The sequence below is a fragment of the Polypterus senegalus genome, chromosome 2 (genome assembly GCF_016835505.1).
Source record: "Polypterus senegalus isolate Bchr_013 chromosome 2, ASM1683550v1, whole genome shotgun sequence".
In the NCBI taxonomy this organism is placed as follows: domain Eukaryota; kingdom Metazoa; phylum Chordata; class Cladistia; order Polypteriformes; family Polypteridae; genus Polypterus; species Polypterus senegalus.
In genome coordinates this window covers 270,041,545-270,053,920 of record NC_053155.1, presented here as the reverse complement: position 1 = coordinate 270,053,920, position 12,376 = coordinate 270,041,545, and the positions used below count along the sequence as shown (strand labels likewise).

Genomic DNA, 12,376 nt, shown 5'->3' with positions numbered 1-12,376 from the left:
CCTATGGAAGAAGACCTTGCCGGCCCCGGCCCCTGTGATGTCATGTCTGGACTTGAACCAATGGCTGAAGACCATGAGCCCGCTCTCTATGATCTCACTTCCTGTGTTCCCCTTTAAAAACCTACACCAGTTCTGTTTTGGACTCGGTTTTGTGCACAGCATTGCTGTATTCATTTAAAAACGACTGTTGCAGCCAGGAAACCAAATTATACAGGTGGCTGCCCCAAACCTTTTTCATGACTCAAATGTCTCGTTCTTGTGACAACAGGAAGACCAAGTAAGTGCTGAGCTAACACACAGGGCTGGTCTTCTTTTGAAATGTCTCATCCTCACAATTTTGATGATTTTTTTTTTGGTTCAGAAATTACACTTATAAACTGTTTTACAATGTGTGTGTAATCGGCAGGCGCGGATCAATACTCAGCAACTGCCTTGGCTTGAGAAATGGACGTATTTTAAGGTTTTTCTCCGTGCTGCATAGACAGTAATCAAAGTGCCAGTTCAGGCAAGATATATTTTTCTATTCATTTATAAAGAACGATTAAGTTTAGAACACAACAAATAGCATGTGTGTAAAGAAATAACCAAAACTTGAAAACGAACCAACTTATTCTTCAAAACATATTAAGTCTTCCGGACAGGAACTAAACGTTCGACACTTCATGTGTCAATGGCACAAACTTTGCTAGAAGTGAAACGCCATTTGTTTTACAAATTATTTGTAAAGCAAAACACCAACTCTGACTGAGTTCAGATTTGCAGCAATTGTTTAGCACGTCACCAGACGTGATGCGAAAATTCATTTGTTGTTCTTCATTCTACAAAATGCCAGCACAGGGGTTTTATAATATGAGGGAACCATTTATTAATCATTTTTTAAAAACTGTATGTTGAATCATTTCCGATGTCATTTCAGGTTTTGCTGCATTGCTTCAGCAGTGGTTTTGGACGGGTTTGAAGATCGAGACCCCAAAGTTCACCACACTACGGGTTAAAAGGTCAGCCTTTGGCGTACTTCCTTGTCCGAGTTTGTGGATACCAAAACCATTAATTGTTCTTCTGCTTCTAAAACTTTTTCTAAAAGCATTTGCTGGTTCTTGACGCCAGCTTCGACTCTGGATCCTGCGGTTCTTGACTTAGCTGTTGATGAAAACGTGTCTCTCAGAGAGGAGATCCTCCAGCTGAGGAAACAAACTGAGACCCTTACAATGAAGCAGCGGTTTGCCATTCACGGTTTTGCTGGCTCAGGTAGAGACATTTGCTTTTTTACGAGGTAAGATGTCCAGCAGACTCGTTGTTATGTATTAAGCTTACATACGTATTCAGCTGTCCTGGAATAAAATTGAATGACTAATTATTGAAATTCTGTTTTTTTAAAGAAGCCTAATGTAATCACATATTTGTCCCACGTAAGTTCATAGTAGACACAAGTTTTTAATACGTCCGGACCTTCGTAACTGTGGAGGTAGCTTGAAACATGCAGTTTGAAGCCCTTCTCCTTTTTAGCTCCTGACGTTTAGCAAAATGGTGACTACAATAATGCAACTTAACATCCTTGACCATAAGTCTGGGGTCATCTTGAAGCGCTCAGATGTAAAACGCCATAGCTGCTCAGTTTTGGTATCAGAAGTGAAGCAGAGTCCTCTATGGGAGTGTGCATATGGACTAGTCAGTGTGCTTCAAGATCGCAGGCTGCAATGCCTTTACAAGGATTGATGGACTGAAAGCCAGAAGTCTACGTGACCATCATCATCAAGTCCTTCCACGAGAACCCTAAATACAAAGAGGACTGTTTGATTTATGTGAGGTAGAATGTCCAGAGCGGACTGGGTGGTCTCATGGTCTGGAACCCTAAAGATTTAATTTTTCTTCTCTAGCCGTCTGGAGATTTTTTTTTGTTTTTTCTGTCCACCCTGGCCATCGGACCTTACTTATTCTATGTTAATTAATGTTGGCTTATTTTTATTTTTTTACTGTGTCTTCTATTTTTCTATTCTCCATTTTGTAAAGCACTTTGAGCTACTGTTAGTATGAACATGTGCCATATAAATAAATGTTGTTGTTGTTGTTGATTGTTGTAAATTTCAAAGGCAGTACACAGACTGGGATTGCAATGAGGCCTGCCTTTTCTAAGACAAGTTTCTCTTGATGAAAGTTTGTTGTGGTTGCCTTTCATGTTTGGCAATGCAGCTTGAAAGGATTTGGTGAAATTCCACACACGGGTAGAACAAAAGAGAACACGTTGCTTTAATACGTCCGGGTTTCTGTGACATTTCTTCGACTTTCTAGCTGTAAAACCACCAGATCCAAGAACCAGGCTCCTCTGCTGACATCGAAACACAGTCCTGTAGTTCAGGGCAGCACGACGTACACTTGGAGGTCATCCCAGTCTGAATGTACCAGAAGTTAGGGATGGGATGTTGGACACCAACGCTTGTATTGGTTTACTGAGGCTCACTACTTCAAAGCAGTGTATCGAAGCTTTAGAGTCACGTGACTGATGAAGCACCGGCCCACTGCTTTGAAGGGGATGTGAAATTACCGCTTGTATCTTACACACAGAAGAGTCCAGGAATGAGGAACTCGTTATGCAACAATAAGTCCACGCTGTACTGTTCTTCTGTATTGGAACGTCAAACGTGTCATTAATACTCCAACTTACTGTAGGCACATCCTCTAAGGTCTCGTATGTGTGCCCATTCCCTAAACCCGTTACGATTCTCTTTGCCTATTTAGGCTTATTATTCCCCAGACACTGATGAAAAAATATGAATCTTTCACGTTGCCTCACAGCAAAACTCCCCTGATGTGATAAAGTCCTCACATGATTATGAGTCAGCGCTGGCTTATAATGTATGGAAGTGTCTCGCCGTTGCTCACAAGTTCGGAGGGACGATGTATATTTGTTGTTTACATCGCCATCTTTACAGCGCTGCTTAGCAGTTTTAGTTGGCATTCCATCATACAAACGAGCAGTTCAGTGCCAGCGGCAGGGGAGCTGATAAAAACAACGAGCTTACCAACGTCTCGCAATCATTCTAACTAGCGTGTCATCAGCAAGCAGTCCACCTAAGAATAAAGAGCTACCTGAAGAAGGAGAGGCCATCGGCACTTGGCGCAGGTGAGCACTGGTGCGGGGCTACAAGTCCAGTATTCATAATGGCAGCAAATTACATCTTTAGGATTAACTATAACACAATTATCATAAGAGCACTTGGAGCATTCTTGGACTTTAGGTTTTAAGATTTTAGGGCACCTGTGCGATTGTGGGTGAGGAGGACTTGGGCTGTGTGGAGCTCATGGCTGCTATGATTTCTGTCAACCACCAGATGTCACTGTTTTCAAAGCTTTGGATCTTTTCAACAAAAAGCTTCAAAAGTTTCACAGGGTTATCATCCGCCCATCACTACCAGAAATGGCTCTGGTTGAAAACGTCCACACCCAGCACACGATTCCCAATCAGGCTACTGGAAAGGATGGACTTCCTGAATACACTGCTTGGTCCTGATTAACAAATAGAGTTTGATCTGTCTGTCTGTCTATCTATCTGTCTATCTATCTATCTATCTATTATATAGTGCCCTTCATATCTATCTATCTATCTATCTATCTATCTATCTATCTATCTATCTATCTATCTGTCTGTCTGTCTGTCTGTCTGTCTGTCTGTCTGTCTGTCTGTCTATTATATAGTGCTATCTATCTATCTATCTATCTATCTATCTATCTATCTATCTATCTATTATATAGTGCCCTTCATATCTATCTATCTAGCTATCTGTCTGTCTGTCTGTCTATCTATGGTTGTTTTCTGCAGTTAATTAACTTGGACGAGACCCCCTTGTGCCCTTTTAATTCATGTAACACCAATGGTTAAGGGGGTTGATTTTAATTACAATTTTTTTTTGTAATATATTACCTTTAACTGGCCGAGACAATGTTTAGGAGAGCTGCTAATTTGTCCCTTTCCAGCGTAAGACCACGTGTTGACCATCCCATGAATGAGCTCCCATACTACAGTGCACTGTGAATTTCTCCGCCTGCGGTTTTCAGACCTCCTTCCCGCTCAAAGGCGTGTAAATTGTCGATGATCACCCACTTGTATTTTTTACTGTCTGAGCAAAAAATCAGTTAGTAAGCAGATCTGTGGCGAGACGCGTCACGTCGCTCACACTGTAGTGAATATATGGGGCACGTCCATGTGGATATATAGGGGGCCGGGGGGTCGGCTGTGTGTAAGCTCACCGTCCTTCCTGATTCTTCTCTCCATAGAAACATCCAGAGCACGGCTGCCAGAACTGAGGGAATTCTCCTGCCATGTTGAAGAACACAAATAACTGGAGTGAAATGTAAGTGGGCCGCATTACAGGTCTAAAACCAACTTGCTGTTTGCTTTGAGGTTTAGTGGGAGACTATAAATGTTTTTAAAGTGAAATAAAGAAGTTAGTAAACCACTTTATGCCAAGAAGACCAGTGTGAGGACATCGGCTTTATCTGTGTCTTATGAGCCAGGCCAGTAAATGCTGAGCCCACCATCACCCTACTCTGTTCTTCGTCAAACCCGCAGTGTTGTCGTTCGGCTCACACCAGAGGGGGTCATTTTCAGGGGTGCACAGAAAGTCTGCCATTAGAACTGTCAACAGCGTCACCTCCTTCATCTAAAGGGAGCGGCGGCTGAGCTGAGGAGAAGCGAGGCACTCACAAAGCGCCATGAGGACACCTCCGTATTGTACTAACACTGCTGACCCCAAATTAGAATCGAGAGTGCCGGAGTCTGGGACAGAAACACAGAAATGGGAGTATAGTCTTAAACTTAAAACCTTACTTCATGTTTGTCATGTGTTTTGGGGTGGGAGTCACGCACTGTCAGTGTTGGCCAACTTACTGCCATTCCCAGTTATTTTTTTTTTCTTTTCTTTTCCTTAGTTAACTCCATTAAAGGTTTTGAAGTGATGCCCTTAAAAATCTCCAGTTAATTATATAAACTCCAGCCATCCATTTTTTGTGCCTCTTACTTTAGTTTATCAGTTTCAGGGAGCTGGAGCTTCTTTATGCAGAACTAAGCTAAAGGCAGACGTGACCCCCTGGACATGACAAGAGCTCATCCCTGGGCTCACTCAACTTACACACCCATTTAGAGCCACCAGTTAACACAAATTGCAGGTTTACAGGAGATTGAAGGAAGTTGGAGCAGTCGGAGAAAGCCCATTGTCACACATGTGTCCCTTGGGGACAGCTTAAAGGCTCTGGTGGTGGTAATTCCTCTCTGATCCACAAGGTGGCGCTGCCTACTAATGCAGCTTCTCTGCCTCCTTCTGGAGCCAACATGATTGACGGCCCTGCAATCTCTGACATCACATCCTGTGTCTGTACCCCCTGGACCCGCCTCTTCCTGCCTGGCCTGTACCTAACTAGAAGTGTCGCCAGCTTGGGGCAGTCACTTTGAAACTCACCTCTGTGAAGACGTGTTTTTTTTTTTTTCATTTCTTGATGCATTTATACATTATATGTATTATCAATTTGTCGAGGTTTGCCTGTGGGTGACCCAACTCTTTATGATTGTTTGTGTTTTTCATAGCACCTTGAAGACGTGGGGAGTACGTGCAGAGACAGTGACAGGGCTGGGAATTGGAGCCGGCGCCATGACCACTCGCCTGCTGTGCCATCATGCCATCCAGGTAAACACATACTTTATTACATGGCTGTGTAGCATAGTGGTTAACACTTTAAACTTTAAACCCTCAGGTTGTGGGTTCAAGTCCTGCTACTGCCACTGTGTGACCCTGAGCCAGTCACCTGACCAGTCTGTGCTCCGATTGGAAAAACAAAAGAAATGTAACCAATTGTATCATAAATGCTGTAAGTTGCCTTGGATGAAGGTGTCAGCCAAATAAATAATGTACATTTACTGAGGGGGTTGAGTGGGGTGGTATTGATGGGCAGGCCCAGGCCTACATTGGTGTTTGTGATCGGGATGCACTTTGCACTTTCCAGATATACTGTTTGGTATATCAGCTTTCATTTTTCCATTTGCTGGCATTCTTGTAGTGATGGAGCATATACTGGGAACATTTTTCCATGTAGCTCTTCAGTTAGCCTGTTTGAAGGACGTGCTTTCTCTGTTCACTGCATAACAGGCCAGAACCAGTTCAAAGGAGAACGTGAGGTCTCCTGAGAAGTCATTACAGGTTGCAGGTCTGCAAAGACTCAGAGACTTGTTCTGCAGTAGCTGAGGACCATGGGTAGAGCACTGATTGGTCAGAGGTTGGAGAACATGACTTGTGCCTAGCTTGGATTGGTTCAAAGGCACTAGGCATGCAAATGAGAGGGGATTGGGCTCCTGAACTACAACAACCCTTTGGTCCAAGTAGTGTGATAAGGAAGAAGAAGGCTGACATTAATATCAGAAACACCAGAGCTGGTTGTCTCTGTCTCTCCTTCCATTAATATCCATCCAGAAACCACGTTGGGTCAAAGACCCATCAGCTTAGAAGTACAACAGAGGAATGAAAGAGCCTCCCGACATCTAAGCACATTGGCTGCCTGGACTTCTAGCAAGAAGAGCTGCTGTCCATGCTGGTTGTACTGTTATGAGTTCCCACATCCATTTGCTTTGCTTCTGCTTTAGGTGCCTTAAAGAAAATATAATTCTCTACCGAGTGAATAAAAGTTTGAACCCACTTCACTTGGATCTCTTTCTACTAAAACAACTGGGGCCTCATGTATAAACGGTGTGTATATAGGAAGAGAAAGCCCGGAAGCACGTAGTGATTCACACACACAGAGCACATAGAAGATCAAATACAAAACAAAGCATTTAACGTGCTACTTTACTTACGATGTAATTTGAGAATCTGGTTAATTAAACGATTTTAAGATGATGTTTATGATGTTCTACTTTAATAGCAAAATAAACTATGTGATTAAAGTGGAAATGTCGAGATTGAAGTTGACATTTCGTGCTTTTTCCCCACTGTGTGCCTTTTTTTCTCTGTACCCTAATAAGCTTTCATATGACACTCGGACACACAGTGGGCTACAACTCACCTTTTCATGGCGACTTTGATATCTGACAACTTCTTTTTTTTTTCCGGCACTGTGCAACTTTGTGAACTTGAGCTTTCAAGTTTCTCCGACACTGTATGTCACTCGATCAACTTCCTTTTGTTGTTTAAACCAATGAATAATACATTTTTCTTTGCCTCCACTTGGTATTCGCTGAAATTCTTCTATTTCCCCCCGTGCTTTTGCCATTGCCTTTTCACAGAAGGCTGAGCTTAAGGGGCTCTTTATATTGATTTGCATATTCAAAGAGGCGTAATTCCATGAGGAGTTGGGATTGGGCAGCAGGCCTGTGCATGTGCGTTACTTTTCACGCTGACCAGGATTTATGTAGCAGAAGAACGTGGAAGTTGGCAAACGCACAGATTTATGCATCTGGATTTTTCTGTGCGTACGCACATTCCTGCTTTTGTGCTTACGCCAAATTATAGTGCGAATTGTGCGCATGGCGTTATGCATGAGGCCCCTGGAGTCTGGAGATAAAAGAAGGAAGGAAGTATGTTAACTGTCGACACGGTCATCCCTAGTTCATCCTGATGGCAGACTGCTGCTGCATCTCCAAGAATGGCTAGTAGAGCAGGAGTCAAAGGTCTGGAGATGCTCAGGTCTACAAAGAAAGTGTGGCAGCAGGCAAGCAACTGTGCAGGCATCGTGGCGTAGTGGTTAAAACTTTGTACCACAGACTAAGGGTGTGGGTTCAAATCCTGCCACGCAAGTCACTTCACCTGCCTGCGCTTCAATTGGTTAAACAAAAGAAACGTAACCAAGTGCATCTCAAATGTTGTAAGTCACCTTGCATAAAAGTATTTTTAAGTAGTGATCGTAGATTTAAATTAGTGGAATAATACCTATATTTTATATAACCTCATTAGTAGTAATTAGAGCCAAAGTATGACTGCAACGGTGAGTCGGACCTTTAGGAATCTGTCCAATTCCTTCCGAGTTTAGCTTTTCAAATATTAGTAGAAAATTCCAGGGTGAGAGTAGGACCATAATCGGGCTCCTCCATATCAAAACAGCAATAAAAACGGACTTTTGGGGAATGGAGGGCAACTTCTCTGAGGTGGAGTGTAATTAATAAACCAAGACCTGGTGCAAAATAAAAGTAAAGTTGTAATAGAATTATTTATGGCTTATCACAAATGTAGGAACAGTTTTAACGGTAAAACTTGCTAATCTGTTGTTTTAGTGCTCCATAACGTGGTGGTGGGGCAAAGTTGCACCAACGTTCGGTGTTCTCCTCGTGAGTCGCTCCACTGACTTGGAGGCCTACAAGTCAGGGGGTTTCTTTGGCAGACACCGAGTTGTGTGACTGAAGCCGCTGTGGGAAGACAACAGCAGGGTGCTGAGTTTAAGAGCCTGTGACCGTGTGGGTCGGCTCCATGTTGCTTTTCCCTTCTGAGACCCATCTGGAACCTTCAACCGGCTGTAATGTAACCAAGGGATGAGGCAGGCAAATGAGGACACTCACACAAAACAAGGTATTGGTACAAAAGTGCTAAAGTGATTTTATTAAAACCATCAAAATGAACAAGGTTTAAAAGTGCAGTGCTCAAGAGTATTAAAAAAATAAATAATCCATAAAAAGTCCAGGTGATAGTGGAGGTTAAAAACAAATAAATAATCCGGTTAAAACAGGGTTTAAACACTGTGCAGAAAACTTCTTTAAAACTCAGTCTCCAGTGCAAGACTTTAAAATCAACGTCTCTGCTAACCCCACCGACCGACAGGCACAGCCACCCTTCTTCCTCCGGTGCAGGTCCCTGCTGTCCCATGGCTCACAATATGGCACCCAACCCAAGGTTCGATGACTCCCGCTGCCTTCCTGTACTTATGTGGCGAGTTGCTCCACCCAGCACCACTTCACTCCGTCTCCCTCAACCGTGCAGCCCGAGTAATCCACTTCACCAGCCCTGAGTGTCGCCCACACGCTCCCCTCAAGGGGCTCTCCTCCCGACTACCTGCCATCTCTCTTTTCCTCTCGCTTGCTTGCTCACGCACACTCTTCCTCTTTCTCTTTCTTTCTCTCACTCTCTTATGTTTTTTTCAATCTCCTTCTCCACTTTCTTTCACGTGAAGGCTCCTTTATCCTCTGCTGCTTAACTGGGCACAAGTGTGAGGAGTTGTCCCCTCCGAGGCATCACTGGGGCGCCCGACCGATCCACCCGCCTCCACACACGTGTACACCGCGGTAGGCCAGGTACCCCAATTAACCACGAAGCGAAACACCGCCACACACACCTGCACCTTCCTAGGGTAAATTATTTATTTAAAATCGCTGAGCCGTGGAACCCGTATACCAAACACATGTGTGGAAAAAGAAGTTTGAAAAGCGTAACTTACCTGCGAGGTGAATGAACAGACGATGCGACAAAGGTTTAGATTTGAAATTGTGAAACTACACCTGAGTGGTGGATGACGCAGATGCACATCTCAAAGTCGCTTGTTATTTGAGTTGGGATTGGCAAGAGAAGAGGGTCCAGACCGCCAGGGGCTGTCTTTTATTACTGGTCTTCTGGTTGTGAGTACACTTTTATATTGTGGTGAAGACATGTGTTTGGTTTTGTGTAGTAGTGAGTGAAGACGCCTTTACTTCTAATCTTACTTAATCTGTGAGGACTCGTTTTTTGGTTATTCTCATTGTGTTTTGTTTTTTGATTATTTTTTTCTGTCTGTACCAGAAGAAGGAGAAAGAAAAATCTTTTTGTTTTTGTTGAAGTTTTCTCGTCACTTTTGGATTCCGAGCCACTCCACTTGATGTAAGTAGCACCTGCACTTAGTTTTGCGGTTGTTGTTAATGTTCTGTGTATATTTGCAAGCCATCCATCCATCCATTATCCAACTATATCCTAACTACAGGGTCACGGGGGTCTGTTGGAGCCAATCCCAGCCAACACAGGGCGTAAGGCAGGAAACAAACCGCGGGCAGGGCGCCAACCCACCGCAGATATTTGCAAGCCATTACTGTTAATAGATTTTGGCACATCTGGAATATACCAGATTTCTGTTTTTAGACAGTCGTCATTGTCCTTTCCATCTCCTGGTTAGGGCTCACGGTGCAATGGCAGACCCCAGGTACCCCATGGAGCCAGTGCTTGTGCAGGAGGTAAAGGACAAGCAGCACTGCCACTAGAAAGAGACTCCTCAATCCATGGTGGTCTCTCTCTCTGTCTCTCACTCTGAGAAGCGAAGCAAAATGACACCTTTTATTGGCTAACTGAACAGATTGCAATATGGGAGTTTCTCGATGCGCCTCAGGCTCGGGTAGTTGAGTACAAGTTACCTGAAGAAGGGGCCTCCGTTTTGCTTCTCATTGCGTCCATAATGGCTACCACAGTACATCACGCTACTGCTCTCTCCAACACTCAGGAGAGGAACTGGTTGGATGTTGGGCTGCTCACCAGTTCATGTCTGGGGGGCGTACAGTTGCAGTTGGTGTCACCGTAATGTGACTTTACATTAAAGATGGAGCATTTAAGTGTTCATTGTGTAGACGTGTCAGTCAACTATTCCAAGTATGCTGCCTCTTTAAAAGGCCCCCCCGTTTGTCCTGTTTGTCAGCACTTCAGGGCTCATGAGGGGCATCATGTGATCGGGAGGATGGCATTACCTGTTGGATTTCTGTGTTGGCTCCACAGTCAGTGACTGGCACTGTCCTCTACCACAAGACACATTTAAATTGTATTTATTTCAATGTGTGTGCCAAACGTGTTGGCTATGAATGGCCTAAATTGGGTCCGAATGGCACACGGGAGCCTGGAGGTGTGCGGGGTCTGCGCTGACCTCGGTGTCCCCAGCTATATGGATGCCTTCATTTCACACTGAGGTTGAGGCTTATGTAGAGTTTAGTGCTTCAGCTTTCCACCTTCATGGGCCGAACCGGCCGCTGTCTCTGTGCATTTTGCACCCTTATCTGTGTGGGATTTTCTTGCCGACCTTAACAGTTGAACATTCTGGACACCATTGTTTAGAGATTTATTCATCCCAAATGGCTACTATGTTCCTTCTGCTAATCTTCCGTTCCTATTATTGCCCAAATGAGAATATAGTAATTAAAAAAAAAACACAGCAGTTTTATCATTTCAAATCTGCAATTTCCATTTCACGTTTATTGCCACATGTACGCAGTATAATAAGACTCTTACGTACGCGTCTGCCACTAGCCGGCCTTCCACACATCCATTTCATTTTGAATTTCCATTCCTGTGTCTTCTAAGCGCAGCTGAAGTTCCCGCAGATCCAGAGAGTCTCCTGAATTCCCACGCCATCCCACACCTGAGTGTGACACCCGAGGAACACTTTCTCTGCTCCTGCTTATAATTTCAAATCTGTCAGGTCTGATGAAATGTGACTCCATACGCACGTCGGCCCCCTCGCTTCACTGCTCGACAGACCACCCGCCTGTACAATTCTCTTCACCTTGCATATTTATGAAAGTTCCAGCAGCTTTCCTCCCTGCCGTATCAGACTTCTGTTGCTCTGGTGATTCTAAATGTTTCACTGCTGACGCGGTTGACTGATTATAGAGCAATTATTGGGCAATAAAGCAAAAAAAAAAACCACAAAAATCTAAATCGAGTGAGCCTGTGCTGTGAGTCTCTAAAAATTAGGCCTGATGGTGGGAGGTGGTGGGTGGAGAGCAGCTCATATTCACTTAGATGTCAGCCCTGAACCCAAAAAAGACCCAAGAGACCAAAAGGACCAAATAAAATCCAAAGGCCGGGTGAAGAGAACATGGAGATCTGCTGAAATATGTGAGGACAAATGAGACAGGGCAGGATGAAGTGCTGGGGTCCCCAGTAAGGTCCAACTTTAACAGCAAGCAGAATCGCTTTAACACAAAAGTAAATGTAGCAGAAATGATGCAGTCGTTCGCTGGTCGTCAATGACTATGGGTGGGTGGCTCCAACAGTTGCTGTCCTGAGGAGTGAACGACAACTTCCGCTCGTGTCGTTGGGTGAACCGAAGGGGGGGGCTTCCAGAAGAGTTGCCACTGATCTTCAGTGGGCTCTCCTTCTAAGCTAGGGCCGGAAGAGGAACAGAAGTTCGTAGCTGTGTCTCCTCCATTATGTTTGTGAACAGACAAAGTTTGTGAGGGAGCCAGCAGAAGAACAAAGCCAGAAAAAGGAGTGAAAACTGAGAGATCAAAAATAACGAGCCAAAAAAGAAATTCATGGTCGAGAAACAAGAGCAAAGGAATCCAAGACAGAAAGCAATAAGAGATTTGGGTGTGGAATCCTCGGCTCCGACGAGGAAGGGTTTTCATTGGTGACCTTTTATCCTAATGCATATGACCTCTGAGAACACGCCCCTA

At 44.1% G+C, this 12,376-nt stretch overlaps 1 long non-coding RNA gene across 3 annotated transcripts; it reads left to right on the top strand.

The window, feature by feature from the left end:
- The first annotated feature begins 200 nt into the window (after positions 1 to 200).
- On the top strand, positions 201 to 5,943 carry LOC120523870. 3 transcript variants are annotated; one of them, XR_005632713.1, is made up of 5 exons: positions 240 to 277; positions 917 to 1,273; positions 4,273 to 4,349; positions 5,579 to 5,678; positions 5,746 to 5,943. It is a non-coding gene; the product is annotated as an uncharacterized LOC120523870 (long non-coding RNA). The 3 variants fall into 3 exon arrangements; XR_005632712.1 differs by having other exon boundaries at positions 201 to 1,248; XR_005632711.1 differs by having other exon boundaries at positions 201 to 1,273.
- The last annotated feature ends 6,433 nt before the right edge of the window (positions 5,944 to 12,376 follow it).